We start from the raw sequence: 19,647 nt of genomic DNA on the forward strand, positions 1-19,647 counted from the left end.
TTCCCGCGCGCATGAAAAGATAATCCCACCAAATTTCGATATAAAGCCTCGGAGTTAACAACGTTCGGTCATTCGTCAACCAGGGGTCTTACCTCCGGGCACACGGCAATATTAATGAATGCATGATGACCCAGAGAGGATGAGGCGTAACCGGTAGTGACGTGGACAAGCTGTGGTGGAGTGGGAAAGGAGACGCCATTAAACGTTTAAGCTGAAGAACCTGTGTGTGGGCTGTCATTGCTGTACAACATATTGGCGACAAAGGTGGGATCTGAGTGACAGCTGTTTTATCATGCATTTGGCAAGTAATACACGACTTAATGGCAACTTCTACTTGAGAGTCCATCCCTAGCCACAAATAGAGGTCACGCAGCTTTTGTTTAGTTCTTACAATTCCTTGATGCGTATCATGGGCAAGCTGGATTAACTTGGGTTGAAGTTCTGTCGGCACTATCACACGGTGAGTGCCACAAATTAAGTAATTCACATGTACAGCCAGTTCATTCCGAATGCGAAAGTAGGGAAGTACATTTGGGTCAATGTCCTTTGCATTGCAAGGCCATCCTCTGGAGACATATCTTAGCACCTTCTGTAGAATAGGGCATCTATTACAAGCTTCCTTGAATTGTTCCACAGTACAGCAGAGAAGTCATCGGACACTAAAGCCACCATTTCTACATCCGGTTCGTGGTAAGACTCTGTCATGGGGAGTGGTAACCAAGATAAACAGTCTGCAGTCACATTTTGATGGTAAGGTTTGTTTACAATTTCGTAGTTAACCGACAGTAAGCGTGCAGACCTATGTGCAATTCTCATTCCAGCTCGACCAAGACCTTTCAAAGACAGTAGTGTGGTCAGTGGACTGTGGTCTGTAGGCAGGATAAATTTCCGAGCCCACAGGTAAGTATGACATTTCTCAGTTGACCAGATGCAGGCAAGTGCTTCCTTCTCTACTGTAGAGCACTTGCTCCATGACGGCCTCATAATTTGGAATGAATTTGGAGTACCAAGAAGTCAAACGCAGAAAAGAACACAGAGCATATGCATCCTTTGGGGGTGGGGCTTGTGTTACTGCCACCACATGTTCATTAGTATTCATTATATTTACCATCAATTACATGCTTACTTCAGTATTCATTATATTTACCATCAATTACATGCTTACTTCAGTATTCATTCTATTTACCATTAATTACAGGCTTACTATGTTCTTTGTTTTTTCATTATTAGTTGTTATCTTGACGAAAAAAAGGAATATGTGGCATTGGGGGGTTACATGAATATTAATTAATGCATGATGAACCGGAAAGGATGATGCGTAATCGGTAGTGATGTGGACGAGCCTTGGTGAGGAGTGGGAGAAGGAGACGCCATTAAACGTTTGAGCGGAAGAACCTGTGTGTGGGCTGTCATTGCTATACAAAACTCCTTGAAATATTTCTGTCTGCCATTACGCCCTCCACCTTCCTCCACGCATTCACACCCACCTGAGTCCTCCTCCGTGCCTCTGACTTACCATCCCTGTTCACTGTTTCCCCCAGATACTCAAACCTATTTCCTTGTCTGATCTCTTTCCCTTCCAACCTGACATTCATTTATTTTCTCTGCGGCCTGACCCACATCACCTCCGTCCTCTCCACGCTCATTTTCAGCCCATTTCCCAAATGCCTCCTTACACTCCCCCAGTACTTCCTGCAGCTGGAGCCCACTCTCCACCACAACTTTCAAATTGATCGTCGGAAATGGGATTTTCTGCTATCTTGGAAGTTTCTGCAGATCCTTGCATTGTTCCCGAGCCCAACAGTTCAGCAGATTCGCGATGACTCATGGGGCAAAGTGATGAACTGGTGACTCGCCGACTTGTCCAGCTGGAATCCTTAGTCAAAACAAGAATGACCGCACTGTAGTCACAACCTGCGAAAAAATTGGGTGAAGGGCCGATTGGGAAACGTGCATTTAAAGCGCTCTTAAAAGATGAACAGCGACATTGGGAAACGCACATTTAAAACGCTATTAAAATATGAACAGAGACATTGGGAAACGCACATTTAAAGCGCTCTTAAAATATGAACAGCGACATTGGGAAATGCACATTTAAAGCGCTCTTAAAATATGAACAGTGACATTGGGAAACGCACATAAAAAGCGCTATTAAAATATGAACAGCACCATTGGGAAACACACATTTAAAGCACTCTTAAAATATGAACAGCGACATTGGGAAACGCACATTTAAAGCGCTATTAAAATATGAACAGCACCATTGGGAAACGTACATTTAATGTGCTATTAAAATATGAAGTCAACACTCATTCATGTCACCCTCTCCATGGTTAAATCATAACGAGCTGATTCATCACATGGTCATGGATTGTTTAACCCCAATATGGAGCCGTTCAAAAATTATGTAACGCTATTTTTTTTTTTCCGTAATGCAAGCACAATAGTTTTATTTTTGTATACAAAGTCGAGGCTCGTGTAAGAGCTAACATAAAAACATAAACAGAAACACACATGAAACATAATAAACTTATGTTATTATAAGTAAGGTAGTTGGCCTCATCCGCATCATCCGCTTTACACTTATTTTGTGGTCCAGTTCATAGGTATGACTGCTGTTCATTCTCTGAATAGCAATGCGTACGACAGAACATCAGTACCATAATATTCTTCTATAATATAAAAGGAGCTCGGTCTCGGCGTGCCTGCGTGCATCCATCCGTCGTCAAGAACGGTCCTATAGGAGATTTATTCGCAAATTCTGATGCTACGCAATCTGCAAACATGAGTATGACCACTGGCGTCACTAGGGGGTGCGGGGGGTGCGGACCGCACCGGGTGACACTATCAGAGGGGGTGACACCAAATTTTTGCAGTGTCAAAGCTTTCCGATCTTGCGATATTATCAATTGTGAGTGAGTTGGCGAAAGGCATTGATTTTGATGAAGTGATTCACACAAGTTCGCAGCTTTGAAGGCCAGGGTAGGAACGTTCTGAATTAGTCGAGATGTTCAATAAGTGCTGAAATGCTTGTGTATTTGTTCCTGTTTATTTTTATGGTATTATTTCATCTATGAGTATATTTCCATATGCATTTGTCTACAAGTTCTACATTATTTGGGCCGTTATTGATTATGCAAACCTAATCCATTAATGTATCTCATGTAACAATAAAGTTTAACGTTAAAATCAACATAATTTTGATGTAGTTCTTAAACGTTTTTACTTAGAATTCTATTGTTTTCTTACCGAATTTTCACTTTAACCACATGAAACTATGTAAATGTAAATATATTTAGGCTGTGCGTATAATATTGTAATATAAAGGTGTAATTTTAATTTTGCTAGTTGTTTATGTCACTACTATCGCCATTACATTCAGTGATACACGGGAATTACGATTTACGAGTAACATTAGTACAAAAAACATTACTAAGGATTCTGTGTGGTCTGGTACGGGAGGAGGTCCATGTAGTCAGGTTCACTATGTTTTTTCGTTCAAAATTTTTGGTGATTAGCAAAACTATACTTTTTTTTTTGAATATTCAGAGCATGAGGAATCCAAAAATTAATGTTTACATTTGCGTAGATACCTTTGCGAAAATGACACTCAGGACAGTGATGAAGATCTGTAAAAGCATATTCCTGAACGGTATAGACCTAGTAGATCCTGTGTATAGGACTTATAGTTCAATCTGATACTAACAAGGTTGCTTTCTTGCTTTATAAACCCATACCTATAACTTCATATGACTTGCAATATCATGTATTATGTAATACAGTTACATCACAAATATAAAGACAATGGTTTTCAATTACCTTTGTTGTACACCGCACCGTTCCTATGCCATCTCCAGGCATTGCAAATCGTCATTGCCGGGCACCGAAGGGGGCTCGGCAGTGACGCACGCTGAAAGAGAGTACTCAGTTTTCACTCTGGTTGTTTTCTTTCTTGTTTTCTTTCTTGTTGTACACCGCACCTTTCCTATGCCATCTCCAGGCATTGCAAATCGTCATTGCTGGGCACCGAAGGGGGCTCGGCAGTGACGCACGCTGAAAGGGAGGACTCAGTTTTCACTCTGGTTGTTTTCTTGCTTTCTTGTTTTCTTGTTTGTTTGTTTGTTTATCCGGGCAATATCTCAGCCATCCTTTGAGCTGGGAAGCTGAAATTTCGGCACAATAGTGAGCAAGTCCATTGTCAAAAACTATATTTTTTGTTTTTTGATCAATCAAATAATTGAGGAGTTATTTAATTATTAGCGATTAATTAAGTACTTATTTAATTAATCAAATTTCCTTTCTCTTCTGACCATTAACTCAGGCACCTTTTGAGTTAGGAAGCTGATATTTGGACATGCCAATGACCAGATGATTTGGCTGTAAAGGCTATTTATCATTTATTAATCAATCAATTAATCAATTAATTATTTAATTATTCGATTAATGACTAAAAATTTTTTTTAAGTTACAGATTCTGATGAAATGGTGGTGGTTTATGTGTTCTCTGACCGAATTGATTAATAATTTAATTTTTTTATGATTATTATTTATTTATTTTCATTATTAATCATTTATTTATTTTCTTTCTTATTTGGCCAATATCTCAGGCACCTTTTGAGCTCGGAAGGTAATATTTGGACATGAGTGACCAAGTGATGTGGCTATCAAGGATATTTTTGATTTATTAATTAATTAATTATTTAATTATTCGATTAATTACTAAAATGTTTTTGTTTTTTTCAGTTACAGATTCTGATGAAATGGTGGTGGTTTATGTGTTCTCTGACCGAATTGATTAATAATTTAATTTTTTAATGATTATTATTTATTTATTTTCATTATTAATCATTTATTTATTTTCTTTCTCATTTGGCCAATATCTCAGGCACCTTTTGAGCTGGGAAGCTAATATTTGGACATGACAGTGACCATGTGATGTGGCTATCAATGATATTTTTGATTTATTGATTAATCATTTAATCGATTAATTATTTATTGATTAATTGATTAATTTATTGATTAATCAATTAATTATTAGATTTTTTATTAGTGACTTATTTAATTAAATTTCTAAAAGATACATCTTCGGATGAAGCACTTGTGGTTTAGTTATTCTATTAGCCAATTGATTAAGAAAATATTTTGTGATAATGTTTTATTGATTTTAATTATACAATTAATCAATCAATTAGCATACACCTCGCCCTCCCAATGCAGCCTCTATGAGGTGCACTGCGGTATTGCCGGGCGCCGTAGGCTATTTAATTATTTGGCATGGGGGCGGTGTACTTTGAATGTATCTGTACTTGTTTGTTGCTTTTCTATAATCCTGAGCACTGTTTTGAGGCCTTTATTTGATTCATTGACCCAGAAAATATAGGATTAGCATATTTGATTAAGTTTCTAGGTTGACTAGAAGCCGAGACAGCGCAAAATATGTATTGAATGGATTTCTCTCATCTCTTCTTCCTGTTCAGGCTGGAGTTCCCTAAGGCAGTGTTCTGGGCCCTGTGCTTTTTCTGGTCTTCATCAAGGATCTCTCTGACTCTCTTGAAAATCCTCTCTATCTCTTTGCTGATGACTCTACTCTCTGTCGCTCCATTCTTCATCCCTCAGATCGGCAGTCTGCAGCCTCCTCACACTCTGCAGACCTGGACAAAATCACAGACTGGGCAAACAAGTGGAACATGTCTTTCAATCCTGACAAATCTCACACTCTTACAATGTCTCTCCGAAAAGACAGACTGGACAACCCTCCCATCCACTTTCTGAATAATCCTCTCCAAGAAGTTCTGTCACTCAAGCTTTTGGGTCTCACTATCTGCCATGATCTTTCCTGGGAAAACCACATTTCAAATCTGGCCTCCAAAGCCAGTCGCCGACTGGGCAGCCTCCGTCGGGTAGAAAAGATCAAGGTTTTGGATGGGGGAGGATAAGAGATGGTGGTGAACAGCTGTTTTAAAGACCTGGAGGGTGGAGTGGGATTGAAGAGAGTGAGGGCGTTTGTTTCAGAGGTGGGAGAAAAGAGGAATGAAGGAGTGAAGGTGAGCAGAAAGTCTTGATTTTGGCAGTTTAACCATAAGAGGGTTGCAGGCAGATCTTGTGCGACCTGTAGGAATATTTGGGGGACAGAGCCCAGAGAGGGCTGGGGGGGGGGGGGCAAGGCCAGAGAGGAGTCGGTAGAAGACAGAAAGACCACCAACCTGCCTGCGGTGAGTGAGTGAAAGGCCCTTGGAGTTAGCTTCATCGCGGGAGATTCCAATGATTCTGAACGCTTTGGTTTCAACAGCGTGAAGACGGGCTAGGTGTGAGGCAGGAGCACCAGACCAGAGGGGAGAGCAGTATTCCATAGAGCTGCGGATGAAAGCCTTGTATGTGGTGAGGAGCTCAGGTGTGCCAAGGAAGGACTTCGCACGACGGAGGATGCCCAGTCGGCGACTGGCTTTGGAGGCCAGATTTGAAATGTGGTTTTCCCAGGAAAGATCATGGCAAATAGTGAGACCCAAAAGCTTGAGTGACAGAACTTCTTGGAGAGGATTATTCAGAAAGTGGATGGGAGGGTTTTCCAGTCGGTCTTTTCGGAGCGACATCGTAAGAGTGTGAGATTTATCAGGATTGAAAGACATGTTCCATTTGTTTGCCCAGTCTGTGATTTTGTCCAGGTCTGCAGAGAGTGAGGAGGCTGCAGACTGCCGATCTGAGGGATGAGGAATGGAGCGACAGAGAGTAGAGTCGTCAGTAAAGAGATAGAGAGGATTTTCAAGAGAGTCAGAGAGATCATTGATGAAGACCAGAAAAAGCACAGGGCCCAGAACACTACCTTGGGGAACTCTAGCCTGAACAGGAAGAGGAGATGAGAGAAACCCATTCAGGGCCACACGTTGACTACGACCAGAGAGGAAGTCCGCCAGCCATGTGTGGAGATTTTCATGGATACCAAAGGAGGAAAGTTTGGTGAGCAGAGCCACCAGAGTGCCAGACCGTATCGAAGGCACGTGAAATGTCAAGGGAGACAGCTCTAATTTCCTGTTTGGCGTTGAGGACCTCCATCCATTGTTGAGAAAGCAGAAGCAGCATGTCCCGAGTAGAGTGACCAGGTCTGAAACCAAATTGATGATCAGAGATCAAGCCATTGGAGAAGAGGAAAGATTTCATATCTGAAGCAATGATGGATTCCATGACTTTGCTGATAATTGGGAGAAGGCTGATTGGTCTGTAGTTGCTGGGATCTGTTTTTGCACCTTTTTTGTGCAAAGCGGTGATGTTGGCTGATTTCCAAGCAGATGGCAGATGACCTTGAGCAAAAGAGAGGGTGAAGAGAACAGAAAGAGGGAGTGAAAGAGCGGAAGAACATGATTTTAGGACCCGTGGGCTGATGCCGTCAGGACCAGTTGCAGAATCAGAGTCGAGGGTTGACAGAAGCTTTTCCACCTTGTCAGGAGCAAAGGACACAGAGTCCAGGAGCAGCTGGGTACGACTGGGTACGGTGGGTACAGAGAGGGATGGGTTTGGGACACAAGATTTAGAGGCAAACACAGAGTTGAGGCATTCAGCTTTTTCACGTGCGGAGTCAGCCGTTAAGCCGTTTGAGGTGAGGGAGGGGATGGAGGGGGAACAAACACCAGAAACAGATTTGACCAGACGCCACCAGGATTTGGAAGAGGGAGACAGATAAGAGAGTTCGGTCTTGAGAACGGTGAGAAATTCTTTCCTGGCTCTACTGAGGGTGGACACACACTTGTTTCGGGCTTTGTGAAAGGAAATGAGATTTCCTTCCGTTGGATTTGCTTTCCAGGAGACGAAAGCAAGTTGTTTCAGGGCAACAGCCTCACCACAAGATTCCGTGTACCATGGACGGGAGGAAGGGTATGACAACTGAAGACGAGATGGGATAAATCTGTGCATGAGAGAGAGCAATTTACTTTGAAAGAATTCCCAGGATGAGTTGATGTCAGAGGTGGTAGAGATGGGAGACCAGTCCAGATGATTGATGGCTGCTTGAAGACCGTGCCAGTTGGCCTGAGTGAAATGCCAGACTTGTCGACGCTGAGCAGGCTCTCTGAGAATGGTCAGAGAGATGTCCACTTTGACAAGCACATGATCAGATGAGCCGATTGGAGCAGAAGAAGAGCAGCAGACATTTTCAGGGAAGTTTGTCAAAACCAAATCCAGAAGAGAAGATGCTCCGTTGACTGAGATCCGGGTCGGGAAATTGACAGATTGTGTCAGTCCCAGTGAGTCGCAGAAGTCCTTTGCTGAAGAGCCATGGCTGGTGAGAGAGGTACCCACACCCAGCCAACTGGCATGGTGACAATTGAAATCACCACATATGAGGAAGAGAGAGTTGGGATGGGTAGATAGAAGTTGGTCCATATTATCAGACAGCGAGATGTAGATGGAGTCATCGCTGTTTGGTGGACGGTACAACACACATATGAACAAAAGGTGGGAGCGAAGGGGAAGCCGTAGCCAAAGGTATTCCTGGGGGTGAGGTGGAGAGAGGGCAGTGGAGGGCGAGTGAGGAAGAGAGTTTTTTATAAAGATACCAACCCCAACCCCACCTCAGGTCTATCATACTGGAGGAGGGAGTAACCTGGGAGAGATACCAAGGCATCAGAGACATCATGAAGGAGGAAAGTACTTATTTAATTAATCAAATTTCCTTTCTCTTCTGACCATTAACTCAGGCACCTTTTGAGTTAGGAAGCTGATATTTGGACATGCCAATGACCGGGTGATTTGGCTGCAAAGGCTATTTTTGATTTATTAATTAATCAATTAAGCAATTAATCGATTAAGTATTTAATTATTCGATTAATTACTAATTTTTTTTTTTTTTTTTTTCAGTTACAGATTCTGATGAAATGGTGGTGGTTTATGTGTTCTCTGACCGAATTGATTAATAATTTAATTTTTTAATGATTATTATTTATTTATTTTCATTATTAATCATTTATTTATTTTCTTTCTCATTTGGCCAATATCTCAGGCACCTTTTGAGCTTGGAAGCTAATATTTAGACATGAGTGACCAAGTGATGTGGCTATCAAGGATATTTTTGATTTATTGATTAATCAATTAATCAATTAATCGATTAATTATTTAATTATTCGATTAATTACTAATTTTTTATTTTTTTTTCAGTTACAGATTCTGATGAAATGGTGGTGGTTTATGTGTTCTCTGACCGAATTGATTAATAATTAAATTTTTTAATGATTATTATTTATTTATTTTCATTATTAATCATTTATTTATTTTCTTTCTCATTTGGCCAATATCTCAGGCACCTTTTGAGCTGGGAAGCTAATATTTGGACATGACAGTGACCAAGTGATGTGGCTATCAAGGATATTTTTGATTTATTGATTAATCATTTAATCGATTAATTATTTATTGATTAATTATTGATTAATCAATTAATTATTTAATTTTTAATTAATGACTTATTTAATTAAATTTCTAAAAGATACATCTTCGGATGAAGCACTTGTGGTTTAGTTATGCTATTAGCCAATTGATTAAGAAAATATTTTGTGATAATGTTTTATTGATTTTAATTATGCAATTAATCAATCAATTAGCATACACCTCTGCCTCCCAATGCAGCCTCTATGAGGTGCACTGCGGTATTGCCGGGCGCCGGAGGCTATTTAATTATTTGGCATGGGGGCGGTGTACTTTGAATGTATCTGTACTTGTTTGTTGCTTTTCTATAATCCTGAGCACTGTTTTGAGGCCTTTATTGGATTCATTGACCCAGAAAACATAGGATTAGCATATTTGATTAAGTTTATAGGTTGACTCGAAGCCGAGACAGCGCAAAATATGTATTTTATGGCGGCCATTTTGAAAATCCAAAATCTGTGTCTGTACAAATGCCAACATTGATTTTCGGATTCTCCATGCTCTGATGATTCCAAAAATGTACAGGTTTGCTAATCTCCCAAAATTTTGAACGAAATTATATTTGTTAACATCGTGAACCTGACTAATGTGGGAGGGGGGTGGGGGGGGGGGGGGTGACACCATGAGTTACCGCACTGGGTGACACCAACCCGAGTGACGCCACTGAGTATGACGTTGATGAGTTAGGTGAAGCTTGATGTGCCGGTTTCAATTTACATTAAAACAAATTATCTTCTTCTTCACTTATAAATATAATAATGGTGAGTCTCATTCACAGTTTCAGTCCCATTTTGTCATATCGATTAGATTCAGAAAACGCTTGCTATATTCAAAACTCATTTTTTCAACATTTCCATTTTGTTCATTTAAGAGTAATATTGTGGCGGACACAAAAGCCCACTGGCGTGGTGACATCATTCCACGCACCAAGTGGGCGGTGGCCACGCCCGAGGGGTAGGCGTGGCCTCATGATATACACCGGGCGACCAGCCCGGAGCATTTCAGTGTTACAGTGTAGTCTTACAATAAAGACGTTTATATGTTACCGCTTGTCCGCTTCCTCCTTGCTCACAAGCAGCGCGCGTAACGCCGCGCTTTACTGGTGACCCTCGACGTTGGATCTGCCGTAGCGATCCTTCCGAACACGACGCCATTGCAATGGCCAACGACAAGGCAATGGCGATTAAACTTCCCGAATTTTGGGAGGCCCAGGCCGAAGTCTGGTTCGTTCAAGCCGAAGCCCAATTTCAGCTTCGGCGCCTCACCAACGACGACCTGCGCTACTGCCATGTCGTCGCCTCCCTCGGGCCCGGCACGGCCGCTCGAGTTGTGTCCGTCCTTCGCCACCCACCGGACGGTCACAAGTACGAGGCACTCAAGCGGCTACTCCTAGCCACGTTCGGCCTCACGGACGACGCACGGGCCGACCGCCTCCTGGATCTCCCCGAGCTCGGTGAGACGCGCCCGTCGGTCCGAATGGACCATATGCTGTCACTGTTGGGCGACGAAGCCCCCGGTTCGCTATTCCGGGCGCTTTTCCGGCGCCAACTTCCAGCGCAGGTTCGCCTCGCGTTGGCCGGGACCGAGCTAACGGAACCCCGAGCATTGGCCGCCAAGGCGGACAGGTACTTCGCCGCTTCGGACACGCGGGCGAGCGTCGGCGTGGCCGTCACGGCCCTCGACGCTGATGTTCAGCAGCATGTTCCACAGCATCAGCTTCTACAGCGCGCTGATGTTCAGCAGCATGCTGATACGCACCTCGTGAACGCCGCCACGCCCCGCCCACCGCCGCGGCGAAAACCCCCACCGCGGGGAAACCCGCCAACTCCACCGGCCTGGGCCTGGCGGAGCCAGCCGCGCTCCTCCAGCTCCACCACCTGGTGCTGGTTCCACGCCAAGTTCGGCCACGAAGCTCGGCGGTGTCATCCGCCGTGCTCCTTCAACGGGTCGGGAAACGCCCGGGCCGGCGCTCAATAGTGGCGATGAGCGCCGGCCGTTCGAGCAGCCTGCTGTTCATAACGGACACCTTCTTCGGGCGCCGTTACCTGTGCGACACGGGAGCGCAGGTGAGTGTCATTCCCGCCGGCACGTCAGACAAGCACGCCGCGGGTGGGGGCCCCGCGCTGCTTGCCGCGAACGGGACGCCCATCCGTACGTACGGAAAACGCTGCCTCTCACTGCGGTTTGGAGGGCAGGTTTTCCGATGGACGTTCGTCACCGCCGACGTGCCCATGGCACTGCTTGGCGCGGACTTCCTGTGCGCTAATGGGCTCCTGGTCGACGTCAAGCGCAGACGGCTTGTCCAGGCCGAGATGTTCAGCTCGCTCGCTTGTGCGTTGCCCAGCTCAACGAGCGGCTTGCCAAGCGGCTTGCCGAACGATTCGGTTCCGGCCACGTTGGTCTGTACGCTTCCGGCAGCGGACGCATTCACCCGCCTCCTCGCCGGCTTCCCGGCCCTCACGCGGCCCACCTTCTCGGCGGGGGCCGTCAAGCACGGGGTGGCCCATCACATCCCCACCGTCGGGCCACCGGTCTACGCCCGGGCACGCCGCCTCGAGCCGACGAAGCTGGCGGTGGCAAAAGCGGGGTTCGCTACCCTGGAGCGACTCGGCATCGTTCGGCGCTCAGAGAGCGCTTGGGCGTCGCCGCTGCACATCGTGCCGAAGCCCGGCGGGGGATGGCGACCGTGCGGGGACTATCGCCGTCTCAATGACGCCACGACTCCCGACCGCTACCCCGTCCCCCACATTCAGGACTTTTCCGCCCGTTTGGCGGGCAGGTCCTTCTTCTCGAAGGTGGACCTCATACGCGGCTACCATCAGGTCCCCGTCAGGCCGGAGGACGTCCCGAAGACGGCGGTCATCACGCCATTCGGACTCTTCGAGTTCCTGCGCATGCCCTTCGGTCTGAAGAATGCGGCTCAGGCGTTCCAGCGACTGATGGACAGCGTCCTGCGCGACTTGGATTTTGTCTATGTCTACCTGGACGATATCCTCGTCGCCAGCGCGTCCCGCGAAGAGCACCTACGCCACCTCCGCACGCTCTTCGAACGCCTGGGCCAGCATGGCCTGATTGTGAACCCCGCAAAGTGCCGGTTCGGCGCCGCCACAATCGATTTTCTGGGGCACCGTGTCACCAGGCACGGAGCCGTCCCCCTGCCGGCCAAGGTGGAGGCGGTGAAGGGGTTTCCGCGCCCCCACACGATCAGAGGGCTGCAGGAGTTCCTGGGCATGGTGAACTTTTACCATCGGTTCCTGCCCCGTATCGCCCAGCTCCTGCGCCCCCTGCACGAAGCTCTCCGAGGTAAGCCGGGCAAAGGCGACGTTACCTGGACCGAGCAGATGGACACGGCGTTCACGGGCGTGAAGCTCGCCTTGGCTAACGCCACCATGCTCGCGCACCCGGCGCCCGATGCACCGATCGCCCTCACCACCGATGCCTCGGACTACGCGGTGGGCGCGGTGCACGAGCAATGGGTGCGTGGAGCTTGGCAACCGCTGGCGTTCTTTAGCCGGCAGCTTCGCCCGCCCGAACGCCGTTACAGTACCTTCGACCGCGAGTTGCTCGGACTTCACTTGGCGGTCAGGCACTTCCGCCATCTGCTCGAGGGCCGGGCGTTCACTGCCTTCGTCGACCACAAGCCGCTGATCTTTGCGATGGGCAAGGTCACCGAGCCGTGGTCGGCCCGGCAGCAGCGTCACCTCTCGGCCGTGTCCGAGTACACGACGGACATCCAGCACGTCGCGGGGAAGGACAACCCGGTGGCGGATTGCCTTTCCCGGGCCGTCGCCCACGCAGTCCACCTCGGCATCGACTATGCCCGGATGGCAGCGGACCAGGCCGCTGACCCCGACGTCCAGGCCTTGCGGACCGCCGTCATGGGCCTCCGCGTCACCGAGGTGCCGTTCGACGGCGCGGGCGTGGCCCTCTTGTGCGACGTCTCCCTCGGGCGTCCTCGCCCCATCGTGCCCGCGGGCTGGCAGCGCCAGGTGTTTGACGCCATCCACGGCCTGTCCCACCCGGGCGCGAGGGCCTCCCAAAGGCTGATCGCCGACAAGTTCGTCTGGCATGGCCTCCGGAAGGCCGTCCGCGGCTGGGCCAGGACGTGCCCCGCGTGCCAGCGCGCCAAGGTGCACCGGCACACCCAGGCCCCGTTGGCCCCGTTCACGGTGCCGGAACGCCGGTTTGACCACGTCCACGTGGACCTGGTGGGACCTCTGCCCCCCTCGCTGGGTTTCACCTACGTCCTCACCATGGTGGACCGCACCACCCGGTGGCCGGAGGCCGTGCCCTTGGCGTCGACAACGGCGGCCGATGTCGCGCAGGCTTTCATCGCCACCTGGGTCGCCCGGTTCGGCGCCCCCTCAGACATCTCATCCGACCGCGGCCCCCAGTTCACCTCAGAGCTCTGGGGGCGGTTGCGCAGGGGCTCGGGGTCCGGCTGCACCGAACCACGGCCTACCACCCCCAGGCTAACGGCTTGTGTGAGCGATTTCACCGCTCATTGAAGGCCGCGCTCCGGGCCACCCTCCGCGACGGCGGCTGGGTCGACAGGCTCCCATGGGTCCTGCTGGGCCTCCGGACGGCGCCCAAGGAGGACCTGCGCGCATCCGCGGCGGAGTTGGTCTTCGGGCAACCGCTGCGGGTGCCGGGCGAGTTCCTCCCCGACTCCACAGCACCATGGTCCGCGGCACAGCAGCACTCCGCTCTGCAAGAGACCGCCCAGAGGTTCGCCCCGGTGCCAACGGCATGCCACGGGCACCCACCGACGCACGTCGCCCCGGAGCTTCGCACGGCGGAGTACGTCTTCGTCCGCCACGATGCCCATCGGACACCACTGCGGCCCCCGTACGACGGGCCTTTCCGCGTGCTGGAGACCGGGGCGAAGCACTTCACCCTGGACATCGGCGGTACTCCTGACCGCGTTTCGGTAGACCGCCTCAAGCTGGCCCACCTCGATGTGGACCATCCACCGCCAGTGGCCCGACCCCCACGTCGGGGCCGCCCTCCTGCGGGCGGACCCCCGGCACCGCCCAGCCCCACCGCCACGCCGCCCCCCGGTCCTGCACCCATCCCACCTGGCATCCCTGCACCCCGGACGCCGCCGATCGCCAGGGGGCGCTTCGGCCGGGTCATTCGTCTGCCCCGCAAACTGGCCCTCCAGGTGCGCGGGAATTCTGGGGGGGCGCGTGTGGCGGACACAAAAGCCCACTGGCGTGGTGACATCATTCCACGCACCAAGTGGGCGGTGGCCACGCCCGAGGGGTAGGCGTGGCCTCATGATATACACCGGGCGACCAGCCCGGAGCATTTCAGTGTTACAGTGTAGTCTTACAATAAAGACGTTTATATGTTACCGCTTGTCCGCTTCCTCCTTGCTCACAAGCAGCGCGCGTAACGCCGCGCTTTACTGGTGACCCTCGACGTTGGATCTGCCGTAGCGATCCTTCCGAACACGACGCCATTGCAATGGCCAACGACAAGGCAATGGCGATTAAACTTCCCGAATTTTGGGAGGCCCAGGCCGAAGTCTGGTTCGTTCAAGCCGAAGCCCAATTTCAGCTTCGGCGCCTCACCAACGACGACCTGCGCTACTGCCATGTCGTCGCCTCCCTCGGGCCCGGCACGGCCGCTCGAGTTGTGTCCGTCCTTCGCCACCCACCGGACGGTCACAAGTACGAGGCACTCAAGCGGCTACTCCTAGCCACGTTCGGCCTCACGGACGACGCACGGGCCGATCGCCTCCTGGATCTCCCCGAGCTCGGTGAGACGCGCCCGTCGGTCCGAATGGACCATATGCTGTCACTGTTGGGCGACGAAGCCCCCGGTTCGCTATTCCGGGCGCTTTTCCGGCGCCAACTTCCAGCGCAGGTTCGCCTCGCGTTGGCCGGGACCGAGCTAACGGAACCCCGAGCATTGGCCGCCAAGGCGGACAGGTACTTCGCCGCTTCGGACACGCGGGCGAGCGTCGGCGTGGCCGTCACGGCCCTCGACGCTGATGTTCAGCAGCATGTTCCACAGCATCAGCTTCTACAGCGCGCTGATGTTCAGCAGCATGCTGATACGCACCTCGTGAACGCCGCCACGCCCCGCCCACCGCCGCGGCGAAAACCCCCACCGCGGGGAAACCCGCCAACTCCACCGGCCTGGGCCTGGCGGAGCCAGCCGCGCTCCTCCAGCTCCACCACCTGGTGCTGGTTCCACGCCAAGTTCGGCCACGAAGCTCGGCGGTGTCATCCGCCGTGCTCCTTCAACGGGTCGGGAAACGCCCGGGCCGGCGCTCAATAGTGGCGATGAGCGCCGGCCGTTCGAGCAGCCTGCTGTTCATAACGGACACCTTCTTCGGGCGCCGTTACCTGTGCGACACGGGAGCGCAGGTGAGTGTCATTCCCGCCGGCACGTCAGACAAGCACGCCGCGGGTGGGGGCCCCGCGCTGCTTGCCGCGAACGGGACGCCCATCCGTACGTACGGAAAACGCTGCCTCTCACTGCGGTTTGGAGGGCAGGTTTTCCGATGGACGTTCGTCACCGCCGACGTGCCCATGGCACTGCTTGGCGCGGACTTCCTGTGCGCTAATGGGCTCCTGGTCGACGTCAAGCGCAGACGGCTTGTCCAGGCCGAGACGTTCAGCTCGCTCGCTTGTGCGTTGCCCAGCTCAACGAGCGGCTTGCCAAGCGGCTTGCCGAACGATTCGGTTCCGGCCACGTTGGTCTGTACGCTTCCGGCAGCGGACGCATTCACCCGCCTCCTCGCCGGCTTCCCGGCCCTCACGCGGCCCACCTTCTCGGCGGGGGCCGTCAAGCACGGGGTGGCCCATCACATCCCCACTGTCGGGCCACCGGTCTACGCCCGGGCACGCCGCCTCGAGCCGACGAAGCTGGCGGTGGCAAAAGCGGGGTTCGCTACCCTGGAGCGACTCGGCATCGTTCGGCGCTCAGAGAGCGCTTGGGCGTCGCCGCTGCACATCGTGCCGAAGCCCGGCGGGGGATGGCGACCGTGCGGGGACTATCGCCGTCTCAATGACGCCACGACTCCCGACCGCTACCCCGTCCCCCACATTCAGGACTTTTCCGCCCGTTTGGCGGGCAGGTCCTTCTTCTCGAAGGTGGACCTCATACGCGGCTACCATCAGGTCCCCGTCAGGCCGGAGGACGTCCCGAAGACGGCGGTCATCACGCCATTCGGACTCTTCGAGTTCCTGCGCATGCCCTTCGGTCTGAAGAATGCGGCTCAGGCGTTCCAGCGACTGATGGACAGCGTCCTGCGCGACTTGGATTTTGTCTATGTCTACCTGGACGATATCCTCGTCGCCAGCGCGTCCCGCGAAGAGCACCTACGCCACCTCCGCACGCTCTTCGAACGCCTGGGCCAGCATGGCCTGATTGTGAACCCCGCAAAGTGCCGGTTCGGCGCCGCCACAATCGATTTTCTGGGGCACCGTGTCACCAGGCACGGAGCCGTCCCCCTGCCGGCCAAGGTGGAGGCGGTGAAGGGGTTTCCGCGCCCCCACACGATCAGAGGGCTGCAGGAGTTCCTGGGCATGGTGAACTTTTACCATCGGTTCCTGCCCCGTATCGCCCAGCTCCTGCGCCCCCTGCACGAAGCTCTCCGAGGTAAGCCGGGCAAAGGCGACGTTACCTGGACCGAGCAGATGGACACGGCGTTCACGGGCGTGAAGCTCGCCTTGGCTAACGCCACCATGCTCGCGCACCCGGCGCCCGATGCACCGATCGCCCTCACCACCGATGCCTCGGACTACGCGGTGGGCGCGGTGCACGAGCAATGGGTGCGTGGAGCTTGGCAACCGCTGGCGTTCTTTAGCCGGCAGCTTCGCCCGCCCGAACGCCGTTACAGTACCTTCGACCGCGAGTTGCTCGGACTTCACTTGGCGGTCAGGCACTTCCGCCATCTGCTCGAGGGCCGGGCGTTCACTGCCTTCGTCGACCACAAGCCGCTGATCTTTGCGATGGGCAAGGTCACCGAGCCGTGGTCGGCCCGGCAGCAGCGTCACCTCTCGGCCGTGTCCGAGTACACGACGGACATCCAGCACGTCGCGGGGAAGGACAACCCGGTGGCGGATTGCCTTTCCCGGGCCGTCGCCCACGCAGTCCACCTCGGCATCGACTATGCCCGGATGGCAGCGGACCAGGCCGCTGACCCCGACGTCCAGGCCTTGCGGACCGCCGTCATGGGCCTCCGCGTCACCGAGGTGCCGTTCGACGGCGCGGGCGTGGCCCTCTTGTGCGACGTCTCCCTCGGGCGTCCTCGCCCCATCGTGCCCGCGGGCTGGCAGCGCCAGGTGTTTGACGCCATCCACGGCCTGTCCCACCCGGGCGCGAGGGCCTCCCAAAGGCTGATCGCCGACAAGTTCGTCTGGCATGGCCTCCGGAAGGCCGTCCGCGGCTGGGCCTGGACGTGCCTCGCGTGCCAGCGCGCCAAGGTGCACCGGCACACCCAGGCCCCGTTGGCCCCGTTCACGGTGCCGGAACGCCGGTTTGACCACGTCCACGTGGACCTGGTGGGACCTCTGCCCCCCTCGCTGGGTTTCACCTACGTCCTCACCATGGTGGACCGCACCACCCGGTGGCCGGAGGCCGTGCCCTTGGCGTCGACAACGGCGGCCGATGTCGCGCAGGCTTTCATCGCCACCTGGGTCGCCCGGTTCGGCGCCCCCTCAGACATCTCATCCGACCGCGGCCCCCAGTTCACCTCAGAGCTCTGGGGGGCGGTTGCGCAGGGGCTCGGGGTCCGGCTGCACCGAACCACGGCCTACCACCCCCAGGCTAACGGCCTGTGTGAGCGATTTCACCGCTCATTGAAGGCCGCGCTCCGGGCCACCCTCCGCGACGGCGGCTGGGTCGACAGGCTCCCCTGGGTCCTGCTGGGCCTCCGGACGGCGCCCAAGGAGGACCTGCGCGCATCCGCGGCGGAGTTGGTCTTCGGGCAACCGCTGCGGGTGCCGGGCGAGTTCCTCCCCGACTCCACAGCACCATGGTCCGCGGCACAGCAGCGCTCCGCTCTGCAAGAGACCGCCCAGAGGTTCGCCCCGGTGCCAACGGCATGCCACGGGCACCCACCGACGCACGTCGCCCCGGAGCTTCGCACGGCGGAGTACGTCTTCGTCCGCCACGATGCCCATCGGACACCACTGCGGCCCCCGTACGACGGGCCTTTCCGCGTGCTGGAGACCGGGGCGAAGCACTTCACCCTGGACATCGGCGGTACTCCTGACCGCGTTTCGGTAGACCGCCTCAAGCTGGCCCACCTCGATGTGGACCATCCACCGCCAGTGGCCCGACCCCCACGTCGGGGCCGCCCTCCTGCGGGCGGACCCCCGGCACCGCCCAGCCCCGCCGCCACGCCGCCCCCCGGTCCTGCACCCATCCCACCTGGCATCCCTGCACCCCGGACGCCGCCGATCGCCAGGGGGCGCTTCGGCCGGGTCATTCGTCTGCCCCGCAAACTGGCCCTCCAGGTGCGCGGGAATTCTGGGGGGGCGCGTGTGGCGGACACAAAAGCCCACTGGCGTGGTGACATCATTCCACGCACCAAGTGGGCGGTGGCCACGCCCGAGGGGTAGGCGTGGCCTCATGATATACACCGGGCGACCAGCCCGGAGCATTTCAGTGTTACAGTGTAGTCTTACAATAAAGACGTTTATATGTTACCGCTTGTCCGCTTCCTCCTTGCTCACAAGCAGCGCGCGTAACGCCGCGCTTTAATATCACCCTATCAAACAGCATGCCTGATTTATACACCGCCTTTAAAAGATTCACAAAGCAGGTCGCTCTACTTCCAACAAAGGTGAGAAAAGGATACAAACAAAAATCAACTGATATTTCACTAATTCGTTCGCTCCATTTTTAAAGGATGAAAGTTAATTTTCATTTATTTTCTCTTAAAACTTGTCGGTCAAAACACAATATAACCTCCATCTTCCTCTTAATATTCCAGATAGCGAGGCGACTCTGCGTTTCCTGGCAACGTCGGGTACCTGTGCTCGTAAGGAAAGAAACTTCATGTACTTGACGTCATTACACCAACCATCCATCGTGGAAGTGTTTCGACTTTCGAGAGATACGATGGGCGTGGTCGGGATAAACAGATGGGCGTACTTCCGGATAATTGGGTGGGTGTGCTCTCCAAGAAAGTACTGTACGTCATCTAACGCTTTAATAGCTATTTTAGATGTTTTAAAGATTTTGCAGTAAATATTTACTTTAATATATCTTGGCTTT

At 52.6% G+C, this 19,647-nt stretch overlaps 1 protein-coding gene and 1 long non-coding RNA gene across 2 annotated transcripts in view; one reads left to right on the plus strand and one right to left on the minus strand.

The window, feature by feature from the left end:
- API5 (apoptosis inhibitor 5) overlaps nucleotides 1-19,647 on the plus strand; it is a 54,863-nt gene that overhangs the window by 2,560 nt on the left and 32,656 nt on the right. The window lies entirely within an intron of this gene.
- Nucleotides 271-19,497, minus strand: LOC137422944 (uncharacterized). The gene is made up of 2 exons (XR_010983613.2): nucleotides 19,404-19,497; nucleotides 271-1,914 (listed from the first exon to the last, which is right to left on the minus strand). It is a non-coding gene; the product is annotated as an uncharacterized LOC137422944 (long non-coding RNA).

This window comes from Myxine glutinosa, chromosome 1 (genome assembly GCF_964187855.1).
Source record: "Myxine glutinosa chromosome 1, kmMyxGlut1.1, whole genome shotgun sequence".
NCBI lineage: Eukaryota > Metazoa > Chordata > Myxini > Myxiniformes > Myxinidae > Myxine > Myxine glutinosa.